Source organism: Phocoena phocoena, chromosome 7 (assembly GCF_963924675.1).
Source record: "Phocoena phocoena chromosome 7, mPhoPho1.1, whole genome shotgun sequence".
In the NCBI taxonomy this organism is placed as follows: domain Eukaryota; kingdom Metazoa; phylum Chordata; class Mammalia; order Artiodactyla; family Phocoenidae; genus Phocoena; species Phocoena phocoena.
The window spans coordinates 93,717,684-93,736,482 of NC_089225.1; positions in this window are offsets into that span (position 1 = coordinate 93,717,684).

Here is an 18,799-nt window from a genome sequence, read left to right on the forward strand (position 1 = left end):
ACTGCGGGACAAAGATGGAACAAGTATTATTATTGTTATGTCACAGTTGAGCTAAAGCTCAGGCATAATAACTAGTGGTCACACAGCTAGTAAGTTACATAGCTGTTTAACTCTTCATAGAGTTGTTGGATACTTACAAGAGAATGCATCTAAAATTTCCTGGCAGGTAGTAAGGACCCTGTAAGTAGTAGTTATAAAGGGAGATATTAGAGCATAGTAATTAAATCATAGCTTTTGAGTTTTGTATCCAGGCTTCATTACTTATCAATGGTGTAAGGTTAGGAAAGTTCCTAGACTTTCTTGGACTCAGTTTCCTCACCTGTGAAACAGGAATAAGAATTGCTACCTCCTACAATCGTGAAAACTAAATGAAAAACCTTATGCAAAGAATATAACACATAATTTGGATTCTCCACTGTACTTCACTACCTCTCTAAGTGATAAATGTGAAAATAAAACAAGATAATTTACATGATGATAGAAAAAGGTCATGATTGAAAACACTTTGAAGGAAAAATCCAAAGCAAAGAGAATTGATGAGAAGGACCAGAACCGATGGAAAGTAAAAATCATTAGTTCACTATAATAACTTACTAATTACTTGTGTTATTGGAAATCCATAGTATCATGAACCTAGCCTACTTCAAATGAGATAATATAATGGGGAAACAATTGCACAGGACACGAGGAGGGAGGGAAAAGAGTTGAGGAGACAGAAAACATACTTCGGTTCCTAAAATGCCTTCGTCTTAGAAGCATCTAATTACAAGACTATATTAAGAAATTTAGCAAAAGGCAAAGACATCAAGAGAGAAGCTAAAAACACAAGGAACCAAAGCACACGGAGCAATTTGAGAGGAGCTGGGAAGAAAATGTTGACAATAAATTAAAGCCTTAAAGGAAGGAGATTCAAAGAGCAGCTAATGTTCGTGAGTCAAGAACATGGCGTTATGTCCACCACCTGCACTTACTCTCCTGGTCACTATCATATATTAAAAGTGAGTTGGACATCTCACTACTGTGCAGTTCTCTTCATTAGAAAGCTCTTGACACTCGATCTCTTCAGTAGAAAGCTCTTCTCACTCTGTCTCTTCCCAGCAAACATTCAGATTTGTCTCCTGAATTTGTTTTTATAAATTTATTTATCTATTTTTGGCTGTGCTGGGTCTTCGTTTCTGTGCGAGGGCTCTCTCTAGTTGCGGCGAGCGGGGGCCACTGTTCATCACGGTGCGCGGGCCTCTCACTATCGCGGCCTCTCTTGTTGCGGAGCACAGGCTCCAGACGCGCAGGCTCAGTAGTTGTGGCTCACGGGCCTAGTTGCTCCGCGGCATGTGGGATCTTCCCAGACCAGGGCTCGAACCCGTGTCCCCTGCATTGGCAGGCAGATTCTTGACCACTGCGCCACCAGGGAAGCCCTGTCTCCTGAATCTCTGTACAAAGGATGCCAAGCAGTTTCTGCCTTCTCAAGCTTTAAAGTGGCAGGTGATGACTTTCCCAGACTCCCTCCAGGTGGGCAAGATGGCTTTGAGAGACCAGGACCATTTTTAAGGACTACAACTCTCCTAGTAACATTAGCATGCTTATTTCTCTCCAAGGCCTTTCTGGCACCTTAGGGAATGTTTCATATTAATTTTATAATGATCTATTTTGGGAAGAGACAGTAGGCTTCCTCTTTTGTGTTACTTCTTTCAAGAATGCAAGATAGACTTAGCGTATTAGCATTTCAATAAAATCAATACTCTTTTTATAATAAATCACAACAATCTTGTAAAAGATGGCATTGATATATATCATATATACAGACATATGTACATATGTGTAAATGTGTATGTATTTGCATTGTATTCACATACTATGTATTTCTGGTGGAAAAAATACAAGACAAATATAAAAAATAAAACAGAATTAATTGGTTGATGTTCCCTGATCCTAATGTGTACAACATGGATATTTAGGGTATAGCACATCTCACACCTGAAATTAAATTAAATGGCATCTGAATTTTCAAAGTAAAGACAGGGGGCCCATAAGGGTACTTGCCAAAGGAGGTCTGTGGATACTCTGACCTGGGCAGTCAGTGCCATGACTTCAGGGTCTGCTAAAGGGGTCCCTGCCATAGGCCCCCAAAGAAGGAAGTGGCCTTGACAGTTGCTGATGTACAAATTTCCATGTCTGTACTCTGTGAATCTTCATACTTGACCACAACTGTCTGGGCTAGGATAGACCCTTCACAAACATCAGCCAATGTCTAAAATGATTTGTAGCCTTTGTGAACTGAAGACGGAAATGGGTGTTTAGCAGAGGAACCGGAAGGGTAAACACAAGGCTGAGTGTTAATGAAAAACCATAATCCTTCATGAATCGTTGCACTTGGCTAGGCAGTAAGATGGTGATTCTTCAAGCTTCTTGATCATCATAAGACTTGGCTGTTCCCATGGTTTCTGGTCTTCCCATAAAGCCTAGTTGCTCCATTTCTCATGCATAAAAGAGGCCATATGGCTAAGCTTTCTTATTTCCATGTGTGTACCCTAACCACTTAGCCCTGTTCCTTGCAAAGAGAAGAGAATAGTTAGCATAACGACTCTAACAGTCTCATTTTTTCTTCATGGAAACTTTTAATTAGAAAATCTTGACTACCTCAACACCCAACTGACCCTCCCACAATGACTATCTCTACCACTCTCATGAATGTTTGTTTACCCTGGACTGCCTTCTACCAGTAGTCAACTCTTTGATCTGTATGCCTTGTATCCCAAATCAATTATGAGTTTTTGGAGGAGAAAGATCTGTGCATCTGGTAGAAAGTTGACCAGTCATTTTCAAAATGGTTTGGGCTAAAGATTTCAGTTCTTCAGCCCTTTCTTCAGTGATAAAATGACCTATGCCTGTAACAGTTTCTCATCTTTTTTTACTTATCTCTCTCAACAAGTCTACATTCACAAACCATTTGTACAATATATTCAATACATTTAGGGGATCAGAAAGTTTCCTAGACCACTTGGAGTATGTTGACTGAGGCTTGTTCCCAGATATTTCTATCTTTTTAAAAATCTGGGACTTCCCTGGCAGCCTGGAGTTTAAGACTTCGCCTTCCAATGCAGGGGGTGTGTACTTGATCCCTGGTCGGGGAACTAAGATCCCACGTGCTTCTCGGCCAAAAAAACCAAAAACATAAAAAAAAGAAGCAACACTGTAACAAATTCAACAAAGACTTTAAAATATATACATGTAAAATAAAAATCTTATCCTATTACCTTATCTCTCTGCACATCTACATTTATCATGTAGGTCTTAAATCTGACACATTATCAGAGATACAGTATTTGAGAATTTTGGTCAAAATTCTTATTGTTTTTTACCCATGCTCTATACTAGGGCTCTGTGGAAGCTGTCATACACTTGTTCCTGCATGAGAAATAAAAGCCAGTGAAGGCAAACCTCGCAGTGACCCTGCAGGAATTCAGGGCTCCCCAGCATTCAGCATTCACAAACTCTCCAAGTGTATCTTATCTTGACTTCCAGATGGAAAACAGCAAATCGAGTTCACCATTGTAAGTTAATTGCTTGTTCACAATGTTCACACCTTCATTCCACCACCAGTATGTGTCAGGTGCTTTCTAGTAACAATATTCCTCCCTGGAGAGCACTGGGCAGAAATAAAACATTCAAAACAGATAATATCAGGTTTATAAAATAAGTTGCAGAAAAGTACAGACTAGAAATGGGGCTGTATCTATTTTTTTCCACTGTAGCCATTTAGTCAAATGTCCTGTTTACAATCAATACTAAAAGCAGATTGAGGAAAAGAATTTGAAAAAGAATAGATACATGTATATGTATAACTGCATCACTTTGCTGTACACCTGAAACTAGCACAACACTGTTAATCAACTACACTCCAATATAAAATTAAAAAAAAAAAGATTGAGGATGAAGAAAAACTGAGTCCTGATGAAAGGAAATGTAAGTATATGTAGACAGATGCTTTATTAGGTTAATTTTTGTCTGAGATAGTATATCAACTATCAACTGGATTTAGAGGTGGGTAATTTGTCACATACCCATAAAATATTTTTCTGCTCAATATAACCCACCTTCTTATTTCTGGTGAGCCAGGCGTCTGACTAGAGTCTTCTCTGAACTTGGAAGAGTGCCGCAGAAAGGATACAAGCTCCTCTAATTGTCCTCATCTCCTGCCACAGCCACTAGCATTGTCCAAGGAAACACTGACCTTTTATGGTGCTAAGTTCCTTGGCCAGTATCCCCACTCCTCTCTTACTTTAATCTTTTTACTTTCTTTCCTATCTCCATTCTCCAACCTCCATCTCCATCCTACCCACTCAGTAAAATAATTCTACTTACATCTTTTTCCATAAGGATCTATGTTTCCCTTATATTTGTATTCTCTTAATGTTTAACAGATCAACTGCAGCTGGCTTTATCAAAAAACATAAGTCACATGCTGCACGTCTGACACAGTGTCAGATCCTGACCTGAGTTTAGCTTTGGCTCTGTAAACTTACCCTTGATGCCAAATGTCACACTTGACACAGAAGCAATTGCTGTGCTGTTTAGATGTTCCTGACAACGTCTAAATCCATTACTTCATCGAGATATTTTGCTCAATGTCTTCTTCCTTCTATAGATGAATTAATTGTGCCCAACATTGGCCATCCTCACTCCACAGCCCAGCCAGCTATGACAAGCCGGTCAACAACTCTGGGACTGTGTCCCCCTCCCTCTTGAGTTATGGAGGTTCAGACAATCTGTACCAGCAAGAAAAGAAAGTTTCATTGAAGGGAAGGCCCACCAGAGCAGATTTTACTCTTCACTTACAGTAAACTTGAATCACAGGAAATTGTTGTTTTTGTAAGTCAAACATGGTCAAGCAACAACAACCTTATATGGTTCAGTCCAAAGCATGAAGAAATGCACTCACAGCTCAACAAAGTCACAAACACCACCATGCACTATGAGTATGAAAATAAAAGGGGTCTTAAAAGATCAGTGCATCGCTATTATACACTAAATACCCTGTGTATGGAAATGCTGTTTAAGAGTATATGTGGTTGAGGGCTTACCCTTCAATGTCTTTTATTTTTAAATACTGAACAAGAGGGACAGATTCCCTGCTCCTCATTGGAGGAAACGAAAGCACCACACCCAGGCAAGCAAGATTGATGGGAAAACATGTGAATGAAGAACACTTTTCTTATTTTGTGCCACCATCCAAAGGGCTGATTCAAGAGGGTGCTTCATTGCGGTTGATAACTCATCCAGACACGAACCTCAGAGGGGCACCACCCTCCCACAGGCTCTGGGAGGAGAGACTGGCCCAGGGAGACACGACTAATGCAAGGTCATCCAGGGGCACACAGGCTGAACAAGTCGTGAACCTCAACCCTACCAATGTCTGGTCTTTGCTTCGTCAGTAGCTACATTTCCTCTTTAAAAGTCATGACCAAAGAATACGAAACCAAAAACCTTCATTGTCCCGGCCAACCCATTTAAAGAAGGAACACAGAAACTCCTTTCAGCAGATCTAACTCCCTTTAGAAATTCTGACATTTGATGGGCAATATTACACCTTTCAATGTTTCTTCAAAGGTCATCTTCAACTTTATACCCCCCAGAGTTTTAAATATGAGTCTCTCCTATAAAATAACACATACATGCAAACATATATATGAAGTACATGAGCTCTATTGCAAGTATTCACTTAAGGCAGTGAATTAAGTGAATAAAGTCATTCCAATAAATCAAATTTATTTAGTATATCTAGGGAAAAACCTTACTATAAGGTTGTAATTTTATGGCATTGTATCATTTAGGTCTCCGAATTTTTACACTTTTACCCCAAAATACAGTTTTTAAATCAAAATAATATTCAGGTTCCTTTAAAAAGAAAATCAGGGACTTCCCTGGCGATCCAGTGGTTAAGACTTCACCTTCCAATGCAGGGGCTGCGGGTTCGAGCTAAGATCCCATATGCCTCTTGGCAGAAAACCAAAAACATTTAAAAAAAAAAGAAGGAATATTGTAACAAATTCAATAAAGACTTTAAAAATAGTCTACATCCAAATAAATCTTAAAAAAAAATTCAGCTTAAATAATAGGTGTGCTATATAGATACTATCTGTGCATATTTGGAAAATATACACACAAACTGGTTCCCAAAGCGGTGGCTCCGTCCTCACAAACTTTTGAAATCATTTAAACAGCTTATTTCAAATCCATTTAAAAAGGAAAACAAATGGGACTATAGGGTTATAATCTAACCAAATCTCTCACCTCTAAATAAATAGAACAAAAGATAGCATACTTAATTGAAACCCACAGGCTCCCAAATCTCATTTCAAACACCAGTTTTGGGGCTTCCCTGGTGGCGCAGTGGTTGAGAGTCCGCCTGCCGATGCAGGGGACGCGAGTTCGTGTCCCGGTCGGAGAAGATCCCACATGCCGTGGAGCTACTGGCCCCGTGAGTCATGGCCGCTGAGCCTGCGCATCCGGAGCCTGTGCTCCGCCGCAACGGGGAGGCCACAACAGTGAGAGGCCCGCGTACAGCAAAAAAAAAAAAAAAAAAAAACACCAGTTTTCATATCCACTTTTACCATACTTTGACCAGAACCTCTAACAATAAGAACCATATGTTAAAACTCCTCTACCTCTCCACACTTCAAACTTTATTCCACTTAACAAATATTCATTGAGAACCTAGAAGATGCACATCACAGGGCTAAATGCTGATGGAAATATAAAAATAAAAGAGGCAACCATCAGAATCCAGGAAACTAATGTCCCATTTAGAGAGAAATCACAAAACCATTAAGTCAGTTTCCCACAGTGTGCTCCTAGGAACACACACTCCTTGATTTAAGAGTTTTTATATGAAAAACCAGCTCCACAGCCACATAGATTGGAGAACTGCAAGGCTGAACAAAGTTAAGTAAATTTTTTTGGTAGAATCTTTCAGAAACTTGACAGGCAAATATGAATTATGAATCTCCAAGACAGGGAAGCAGATGTAGGACCCCCTGTGCAACTTGATCATGAAACCATTTTTATGTGCATCGCCTTCCATCAGGCACTTTTGGGGAAACATTGGGTTAAGTGATTAATGGCTTATTGTCTGTTCTGTTCACTTGGGAAGTTTAGAGGACAGAAACCAGGTGGAATGTGGGAGAAGGACTTCAAGGGGAGATTGCATCCTGAGCTGGACTCTGAGAGAAGAATAGAATTTGAATAAAGAAAAGAAAAGGAAAGGGGAAAGAAAGGGAGGGGAAGGGAAGGGAAGGAAAGGAAAGGAAAGACAGAGATTTCTTATGAGACAAGACATAAATCCAACAAAGTTTAGAACCCAGAATGAGGATGACACATTTAGAAGCCAATAAACAGAACAGAATTACTAGAGAGAAGGGCCCGTGTTGAGGAATGACAGCATAAAAATATAAAGGCTGAAAGTACTAACGTGGTGTTAGTTTTTCTAATTCTCCCAACAACCCTGAAAGATAGGCATTATTACTATGATCATTGTACAGATCAGGAAACTGAGACTTGGGGAGAGTAAGAAAGTTTCTAAAGGTCTCATAACCGGTAAAGAGCCAAGCTGGGATTTGAACCCAAGTGTGTCTGATCACAAACATAGCTGAAATCAATTGGGTAGGACTTTAAAAGCCAAAATGGGGTTGGGGGGTATTTTTATATTAGGGGCAGTAGAGGTTTCCAGGTACTGGAGATTTCTCCGAAGGGCATTGATGTGAAACTAGTGTTTTAGGAAGATAGCTCAACAATCGTGCTCAGGAGGAAGGAAACAGAATCTGGGATGCCATTTAGAGGCTCTTTCAGTGACTTGACATGAGGAGACGTGAAGCTGGAGGAACCTGGAGCTGATGGAAGTGAAGTGCGGGGACCAATTGTTTGCAAGTGGAGCCTCTGCCCATTCAAAGGGAGAGGGGAGGGGGAGCCACACTTGGTGACTAATTGAACGTAGGTGCTAAAGGAGAGGGAGGAGTCCCAAATGACTTTTCCACCCCTTTCTTGACTCTCTTCACCCCAAATGAAGGTGTAAATGATGAACTGTTGAAAGGACCTCTGCACAGAAAAGGAAAGAGCTGGTTAATCCTGGCATTTGACAGAGTTCCACAATGCACAGTGGAGCTGGGTTATGACAAAGGAGCCGCATACACAGGTGCACATGTGTGTTTCCTACAGCAGCAGCTATAAAAAACCAGGACTACTATCCTGCAAAGTTCCCAACTTTTCTTTTAAAGGGAGAGTCCTTATTCTCAAACTTGTTTGAGAACCGCTTATTTCAAAGTCAAAGAGAGAGTATCTAGGGGTCTAGTTCTAAACTGAAGGACCTTGAACAAGTTCCTTCAACTTTTTAAACTCCAGTCTCTCATCTCCAAAATGGAAACGATGACTTAAGAAGTGCATTTGAGGCAGTAAATCCTGTAATTCTCATAAACAGTACCAAATGACAGATCTTTGGCTAGAGTTAAATGTCTTTGGGACAGGCTGTATTCTGACCCTTCTGCCTCCCTTTTCCAGCAGACCTCTGCATATGTGAAAACCTTCGTAGTCCTGAGACACAAATCTGGTCTTTATGCCATGTGGCCTCTAAGGCACAACACGTGGAGTGACAGGTGACAATTAGATTGTGACCAACAGCTATACTTCCTTCTAACACAAAGGGAGCTTTGCAAGGTACTCTGGACACTTACTAGATGAACAGTCCCTACAGAGAAGTCAAAACATTTTGCTTTCAGATGGATATGTGAGTTAACTGAGACCCAACATATAGTAAATGCCTAAATCTCAATTATAATGTCTCCATCACTTTTGTTTATTCTTAAAATTCTGTGTATGTGTAATGATTACACTAAAGGGATATAAATTTTGCACGAAATGGTCAAACAAGAGCTGAAAGGCTCTGGTCAGTCACACCGATTTGTCTTACTGAGTTCACATTTTTCCTCCTGAGAGGACTATAAGACCATGCTTTTTTTTTTTTTTTTTTTTTTTTTTTTTGCGGTACGCGGGCCTCTCACTGTTGTGGCCTCTCCCGTTGCGGAGCACAGGCTCCGGACGCGCAGGCTCAGCGGCCATGGCTCACGGGCCCAGCCGCTCCGCAGCATGTGGGATCTTCCCGGTCAGAGGCACGGACCCGCGTCCCCTGCATCGGCAGGCGGACTCCCAACCACTGCGCCACCAGGGAAGCCCAAGACCATGCTTTTTGATTGGCTACAGACAGAACTCTTTCAGAGCCCCAATAAGAAGCTAATTTCTCTATCCAAGATCCTGCCAGCATTTCCAAACTTCTTCACCAATTTATGCCTTCACAAGCCCTTCAGACAAAAAGTAAAAATGTCTGAGATCAAGAAAGCTATAACATGACTACAAAAGGTCAGAGACCTTGGCTGGGGAAGCCACAGGATATGCATGGAATGAGTATTGCCAGAATTATCGAGCTGGACACATCTCTCTTGCTGTTTCCTTACATGAGCCCAGCAAGGTGCTGTTTTATGTCAACGGCATGAGTCAACTACCACAGGGGCCTGCTCACATGGAAAACAGATAGTGCACAGCCCACAGTGAGCACTGCTTCACACTGTTCTCTCCCTGGAAATGAGAACGGGACTACAGCCAGGATGAGGGTTGGACAGTGGGGATGAAAGAGAGCCAATTTATTCTAAAACAGTCAAGAAAACTGGGGTCCATCTGTCAAAATGGAATCCATTGCTAACACTAAGTGATGGCATGCATTTTCTTTTGGAGTGGAGAATGGATGAAGCTGGAAGCATCCCAGAATCTGAAATTGGTTTCACCCAGAGCAGACCCCAAGACAATGATTTGAATGCAAGTAGTTAAGTGAAAGGACATCCTTGAAAACACCAGAAGGAAAATGGGAAGGTAAGCAAGGGGGGAGAAAAACCAGCACAGGGTACAGATGCTGTGGGTATCTGAGGCTTAATCGTTTTGGGTACAATTAGGATATAGGGTTGATTGCATCCCACAGTTGTCCCACTGAAGGGTAAGGAAACGGGTGTATTTATCCTCCACTGCCCTTTCATCATTCAGGAGGACTACTCCAGATGCATTAACTCCCTGGCAATTCCTACTTGCCCTCACACAGGTCAAGAGAATGCCCTCAAGCAGGGTCACGGTACCTGCAGAGGACACTGCCATCCACGTGCACTAAGAAGGTGAGTGCCAAGTATGGGCTCCAACAATGTCTGCTACAGTTGGCTGAAGAAGCTGTGAGTGTAATTAAGAACCAAGAGTGTGCCGATGCAGGGGACATGGGTTCGTGCCCCGGTCCGGGAAGGTCCCACATGCCGCGGAGCGGCTGGGCCCGTGAGCCATGGCCGCTGAGCCTGCGCGTCCGGAGCCTGTGCTCTGCAACGGGAGAGGCCACAACAGTGAGAGGTCCGCGTACCGCAAAAAAAAAAAAACCAAGAGTGGAGGGTTGGAGAGGTGGAGCACAGAGGATTTTTAGGGCAGTGAAAATACCTTGTACAATAATATTATAATGGTGGATTTTACATGTTTTTATACATTTAGCCGAACACATAGAATGTATAACACCAAGAATGAACCTTAATGTAAACTATGGACTTTGGGTGATTACGATCTGCCAATATAGATTCATCAATTGTAGCAAAAGTACCACTCTAGTGAGGGATGTCAATAATGGGAAAAGCTATGCATGTGTGGCACAAGATATCTCTGCACCCTCTTCCAATTGTGCTGTGAACTTAAAACTTCTCTTAAAAAGTAAAAACAAAAAACCAAAAAACAAATGAGAAGTTTGTAATTCCTTCAGATGTCATTCAGATCCAGTTTATGTCATCTAGTGGAGTGGCAATCTTTTAAAAGTCTGATGGCTGAGAACGGGGCTGAAACCAGCTTTTACTGGGTGTGGTTATTGTGTTCCATCCCGTCCACATCCACACGTGGATTACTACAGTAGCTGGTTAAGATACCTCCTTCCTTCCAAGTCTTCCTGTCCTCCTCCCTTTCCTACACATACACATGCCAAGCCAAGCAAGTAAACACTGTCTTAATAAAGACCTCATGTACATTCCGTTAAATGCTTAATTAAATGCAACACAACCATTGTAAAGTCTTTTGTGAAAGTGAATCTACTAATCAGAAAGAATCCTTTGTCACATCTTGGATCCCAATTTGCGTGTCACAAATTGCGATCACAATATGAAACAATTTCTAGAATATATCGTTAAGGTAGAAAAAAACACAAACAACAAAAAAACAAGGTACAGAACAGTGTGGAATGTAAGTTGTTGTTTGTGTAAAAAGAGGGGGACTAGAGAGTGAGAAATGGACATATAGACAGACCAATAGGCAAGTAGAAACAGAGATGTATAGGGACATAAAAATATACATGCCCAGACAGAATACCTCCAAGAGAATACACAAGAAACTAGAGATACAGTGATTGCCTCTGGGGAAGGAAAATGGAAAATAAAATGTGAGGGAGATTTTTCACCATTTACCATTGAACATTATTTGAATTCTTGTCATGTGCATGCATTATTGTTTCCTTCAACTTGTGTGAGATAGATAAACAGCTAAGGTGGAAAGTAAAGGAATAACAGTAAATATGGTCCCAGTTTCTAGCCTGCACCTTCCACTCCAGCCAGGCATTCCCCTACCTGCCCTTAAATGTGCCACATTTAGTTCCAACACGTTCAGACTGTGCCTCTGATAAACGCTTTCCTCATCCCTGCTGCTTCTTCATAACCTGCCCAGCTCAAGTCTCACTTGCTTTAAGAAATTTCCCCCTCATAATTCCAGACCAATGTGACCACCCACCCACCACCACCAAATCCTACAGCCTTCCTTTATTTCACAGCAAGCACATTTGATCTGGTCAATAGGATCAAGGCGATTATTTGTGTTCCCTGTATCACGTGCCTCAGGTGGAGGTGCTGAGGAAATGCCTGGGAGCTGGAGAGCTGCTTCTGTAGCAAAGAAGTTGTCTTATCAAGGGCAGGGGTTGCCAATCCCAGCAACTTTCAGCTAAACCAGGGAATTATAGAGCAGTATATCTTGGTATCTTCCAGGTCAAAAGCTAACTTTAGAGAACATACTGCAGAGATGGTTGGCACAGGACAGGAGGTAAAGAAATGGCCCAGAAGTCCCACCACATTAGATTATAGAAAAGAAAAAGGTTTGGGGAGGTTACCTGTTAGGCTTTCTGTCTTCTTTTTTTTTTTTTTTTTTTGCTGTACGCTGGCCTCTCACTGTTGTGGCCTCTCCCGTTGCGGAGCACAGGTTCCGGACACGCAGCCTCAGCGGTCATGACTCACGGGCCCAGCCGCTCCGCGGCATGTGGGATCTTCTCGGACCGGGGCACGAACCCGTGTTCCCTGCATCGGCAGGTGGACTCTCAACCACTGTGCCACAAGGGAAGCCCTGGCTTTCTGTCTTCTATACACAGTAAAAGATGTGGACGTGCCCATTTGGAGGGTGAAACTAAGACAGTGCCAAATGGCTCCCAAAGAAAAGGAAGAAAGTAATTAAGGATTGGGGTGGGATAGCACAGGGAGATCAGCTCAGTGCTTTGTGACCACCTAGAGGGGTGGGATAGGGAGGATGGGAGGGAGACGCAGGAGGGAGGAGAAATGGGGATATATGTATATGTATAGCTGATTCACTTTGTTATACAGCAGAAACTAACACACTATTGTAAAGCAGTTATACTCCAATAAAGATGTTAAAAAGAAAAAAAAGGATTGGGGTGGGGGTAAGGGGCAGCTACAGTGCTCCACATAGAAAGAAAAAGATGCCGTCAGTGAAGAGGGGGAGAAGAAAGACATCCTTTATTAGCATGGCTGGAAAAGTAGACTTTGGAAAACAGATAAGAAGGATAAGAATTTGTACAGAGTATGTAAACTGACTTCAGAGAAATCTGCATTACTAATCAATGTCTCCTGCTATAGACTGAATGTTTGTGTTCCACCTGCAAAATTTTTATTTTCGTCACCAATGTGATGGTATTTGGAGGTGGGGCCTTTGGGAAGTGACTAAATGTCCTTATAAAAGAGACCCCAGAGAGATCCTTCATCCCTTCCACCATGTAAGAACACAGTGAGAAGTTGGCCATCTATGAACCAGGAAGCAGGTCTTCACCAGACACTGAAGCTGCTGGCACCTCATTCTTGGACTTACAGCCTCTAGGACTGTGAAAAATAAATTGTTATTGTCTACAAGCCACCCAGTCTATGGTATTCTGTTATAGCAGCCCAAATGAAGTAAGACATCTCCCAATTCCTGCCTTGGCTGGCCCTCACTGTTTAGTCTTTCTCTTCACCTTTTCCATATTTCATGTATTGATGATGTTATTCCACCAAAATCCAAGGTCTTAGGATTCCCAAATACTTTGCCCTTTGTTTCACCAGTAGTTAACATACTTGCTTTTTTATATACAAGCATATCTCAAGGTCAAAGTTCCTTCCTGAAGATATAATTATTTTCCCTTCTCAATTAGAACATGCTGCTTTTTCCCCCAGCTTGTTTTACAGGATAAAACTGCAACAGACTTGAAAGCATTTCTAAATCACAAATCAAAATTTATTTCCATCAAGCTTCATACTATCCAAACATGTCTAGTTTTTGTCTCTCTCTGCTTTGAAGTGTTCATTTTATCCAAATGAAGTAGTTGGTGGCTCTGAAGCTGTTTTGTGCTCAATATAAAGTGTACTTCTGTCCACGTCTTCACTTTTCTGGCCTTGGTACCAGGTTCACAGTTTCCTTAGAAAGAAAGCTGTCCAACTATTTTTGGAAGAACAATGCCTTTTGGTAATCTACCAGGATGATTCCATGTTAAAGCTATTGCAGCCTTTCAGATATCCAGCTCCTTACACATGATAAATTAGAGCTGAAAATTAAGTAGAAATGCCCCTGGCTTGCCAAAGGCACCCAGAGCACAGTCACAATTGTGGAAATAAGATGCCCATTGTCACTTTATTGAATGCATATTGCCAACCAATTCAGTAATTTTAAAATTTCTTAAACAAAAAACCCAATCCAAAAGTGGGCAGAAGACCTAAATAGACACTTCTCCAAAGAAGATATACAGATTGTCAAGAAACACATGAAAGGATGCTCAACATCACTAATCATTAGAGAAATGCAAATCAAAACTACAATGAGGTATCACCTCACACCAGTCAGAATGGCCATCATCAAAAAATCTACAACCAATAAATGCTGGAGAGGGTGTGGAGAAAAGGGAACCCTCTTGAACTGTTGGTGGGAATGTAAATGATACAGCCACTATGGAGAACAGTATGGAGGGTCCCTAAAAAACTAAAAATAGAACTACCACATGACCCAGCGATCCCACTACTGGGCATATACCCTGAGAAAACCATAATTCAAAAAGAGTCATGTACCAAAATGTTCATTGCAGCTCTATTTACAATAGCCAGGACATGGGAGCAACCTAAGTGTCCATCGACAGATGAATGGATAAAGAAGATGTGGCACATATAAACAATGGAATATTACTCAACCATAAAAAGAAACGAAATTGAGTTATTTGTAGTGAGGTGGCTGGACCTAGAGTCTGTCATACAAAGTGAAGTAAGTCAGAAAGAGAAAAACAAATACCATGTGCTAACACATATATATGGAATCTAAAAATAAAAGTGGTTCTGAAGAACCTGGGACAGGACAGGAATAAAGACGCAGACGTAGAGAATGGACTTGAGGACACGGGGAGGGGAAGGGTAAGCTGGGACAAAGTGAGAGAGTAGCATGGACTTATATATACACTACCAAATGTAAAATAGATAGCTAGTGGGAAGCAGCCACATAGCACGGGGAGATCAGCTCGGTGCTTTGTGACCACCTAGAGGAGTAGGATAGGGAGGGTGGGAGGGAGACGCAAGAGGGAGGAGATATGGGGATATATGTATGTGTGTAGCTGATTCACTTTGTTATAAAGCAGAAACACACCATTGTAAAGCAATTATACTCCAATAAAGATGTTAAAAAGAAAAATTTCTTTTGACATTTCAGTCATTGTCTATCATTTTAGAGCAATATCTGTTGTTTACGAAAATTGAAACTTGAGGCATGTTAGGTTAAAATAAGTGACTTTGGAATCTAAGCAAGAAAGTTTTTTAGGGCAACATAAAACATATAAAATCACTTCTCAGTAATTTCCATCTTCAGCCTGTCAGCGACATTCTGTATAATGTCCTCTTCCTTTGCACTATTAATTGAATGACTAGAGATCTGGGGCATTATCTCAAGTAATAAAAATAAAAGAACTACAGCCTGGAGAAGCGGGGAAGGGCTGGGAGTATAACTGTACATGAAAGCACAGCATTTGGCCAACTAAATCATCTGTAGTGTTTATTGAATCTAGCATAATGACAAGAAGGTTGAAAAGAATATGAAACACTGAGTTGAAAAATTAAGAAACAATCACTGCTGAGTAAGAACCTAATTGAGCATAAGTGACGCTCTCTTTCTGTTATTCTGGCTTCAAAAGTCTCTAAGCAGAAACAGGATCCTAATCCTATATTGATGACGCTGAGCCCCCCACCCTCAGACCAGTCTGCAATCTCTTCTGGCCAGCAATGGGAGCTTGATGCAAGGCAGAGATAGACAGAATGGCCAATGAGATGCAATAAGGTAGTGATGGCAGAATGGGCCAAAACAGGATGGAGAGAAACTTAGAAGACAAAGGTCCATTAGGAGAATCGATGGTCCATTTGCATAAAGATACCTAGTTCTCATACATATATAAATAATGAATTAAACAGAAATTCTGCATTTTCCATCATTCCTTGATCCCAGACCAATCCTAAAGTGGGACCTAGAGAAGAATAAGTAAGGTCTCCAAATAAGGGCTGGCAATGGGTAGATGAATGGAAACTCTGAGCCCAAATCTTTTCTTCTGACTCAGGAGAGGCCTAGATATCACTAAAATATTCTCTGAGTCCTTATAATGAGAAAAGCAGCAACAACAAAAATACAATGATAACAACTCATACATTGAGCATATACTATGTGCAAGCACTGTGACAACTGCTTCGCACGTGAATGCCTATTGAATCCTCTCAACCACTAACTGTACTAGAACAAGGACCTCATTGTACGGATGAGAGAATTAAGATTCGGAGAGCCTAAGTAACATGTTCATGATTAAGTTTATACAGCTACTAAGTGGTTAAGGCAGGATTTAAACACAAGCTTTGGGATTTCTGAATACACTTTACTTGTAAGGGGGTGCCCCAACCCTTCCCACTGTCCCCGACAGGGTCACTTGGATTGTTCCATTTGACCCCAAAATATATATATGGAAGCTCCTCCCCAGGGGTGGCCAGGGGCCCTTTAGCTTTACAAGTGTTCTGAGCATCACAGGGAGGTATCCTCTGAGGGTCCCAGATGATATGGCTTGAGGCAGAACCATTTGTTCTAGCCATTCAGCCATTAGCTGGATGGTCAGTGAGAAAGCGCTCTTGTGCAGGCCTGCAAAGTTCTCTCGCGTTGAAGACTGGAAGGTCAGCTGGGGAGATCTCAGGTTTAGAGCATCTCTCAGGCGCTCAAACCATGCCCCTCAGTCCAAGGGCACTAACCTAGAAGCAGACTCACTTTTGGACAACTCTCTAGAATTAGGCCTCAGGCTTTATTTAGGCAACAGGCTTCTCTCATCCAGGGCCTTCCCTGTTGGTATGGGGGGGGTCTCCTCCCATATGCCCTCTAATCCCTGATGGGATGTTTTGTTGGGAAGAGATTAGGATCCTATTAGCCTAGAGCCAAAGCATTAGCAATCCTGCATATCTCCAACCTAGAATAGAAGGGGAGACCTTAGTGTTGAGAAACAGAGGGTCCTTTTTCCCCTCCCTGGATGGGAAGAGAAACACTTTCATTCCCAAGGAAAGTGAGGGTGCTAGGAGGCAAGAAAAGAAAGAAAGAAGGATTCATGTTAAAAGCATAATCATTGCCTATGCTACTTCTCAGATACCCTGACATTAAACTGATGTAAGATGAGAACCAAACTCCATCTACCTAAAATCTGCATGCATCTCTGTGCTCTGGTAGCCCACCTGGCTGCCTCCATCACAGCACGTACCACAGGGCACTGTGTGGGCCTGTCTCCCACTAGACTGCATGGGGACTGGAGCAAAGGAGACACTCAGTAAATGCTACAGAGCAAATGAATGAAAGTGCAAATGTACAAAATATCAAAATGGAAGAGCAGAAGAATTTCACTTAAATTTCTGAACTTGAGTCGTTCCTTTCATTGCTGAGCTACACTTCAGCTGGAGTCCACGCCTTCCATATGAACATTTAATCATTCATCCATCCAGCCATCCACCCATCTATCCATCCATCCATATTGAATGAAATTTCTGAGCTGCAAGCCACTATGTTAGGCACTAGGGAAACTAAGGGCAAGCAAAACACGACATGCTGAGGTTACAGTAGCAAGCTCTCCCCTCTATTTTTCACTAAGTCAAAAGAGAAAAGAAGAACAAAATACAAGAAGAAGCTAAATAATGTATTTAACTGCCAGAGGGAGGGCCGGTGATACACTCAAGGGAGAAAGAAATGTCTTTCAAAGGTGATTAGAAAAGAGGGGTATTGACAACACACAAAAAAACCCCAAGGAAAGACATTCTAGAAGGTATAGAGGCATCCAATAGTCCCTTAGCAGTGAGAAAACCCAAGTCCGCCAACTCATTCCCATAAGGCTAAGGGCAAAAAGAAAGGGGGCCTGGCTTGCCTGCTGACTCTCTGAAGAAGTCCAGCTGTTCTCTGGATGACAGAACGCCTGCCTCGGGAGCAGGGCCGAGACTTGCAGACCAATTCATAAAACACGTACAGTCAGAGAATAAATACAAAGCTCAAGAATGCCTTGCTGTATACTTTGTGGTCAGGGGAGCACTGCTGCTCTTCTAATAGAAAGCTATTATCCGGAGCTGCTGACTCATGTTCCAAAACACCACTAAAGTCACCCATTTTGTAAGGCTCTTCTTAGAGGCTATCTGTCCTTCTTGGGGAAGGCTGATCTGCATTTTCCTGACGGAATATTCAAAGAGATTCTTTATAGAAGACAGAGACCTGAAAAACAATTGCTTTTATGACGTTCCACTTTCTTTTGAATGAGTTTTGGCTGATCTGTGCACCCACTGTATACTCCCATTCATCCAAATCGACCTCCCAACTTTCAAGCAAAATCGTTCCTTCAAATCTTCTTAGCTTAACACTTAATTTAAAAGGAATTAATGCCAACTGGATGGCCCCAATTCTCTGAAATGGCATGTAAGACTGTGAATGGCATGTAAGACTGAACATGTGGGGTATTCCAGAATGTTCTTCTGGTATCTAGGTGTAGTGCTGGTGTGGTGTGGATTTTGATCCTTAAGTCTTAATTAAGCCACCTGTCCATGAAAGAGGTTCTGAAAACTCCTCCCAGAGAAAAGAAACGTGGCTACCTTGACTGTTTGGTTGACCAACTTTTCCTGGATTAATCAAAGACCCATGTGAAAAGTAACTGATAATAAGATCTAGTATGCGCCTATAGTAAGGGCTAAATGAATTGAATTTTTGTCCTTCTTGCTTACTTAACAGCCATGTGATTTAAGGTAGGTCACAAGATCTCCATGAGAAAGTTAGACTACATTAGGATCCTTTGGGACACATTTGGAAGGCATCCAAGGATTTAAAAATTGAGAAATGTAACCTAAAATCTAGATTTCTGACTTAGATTTAAAATTTTAAAACCCTAGACCCAACATTCCCACAGGGTACTAAT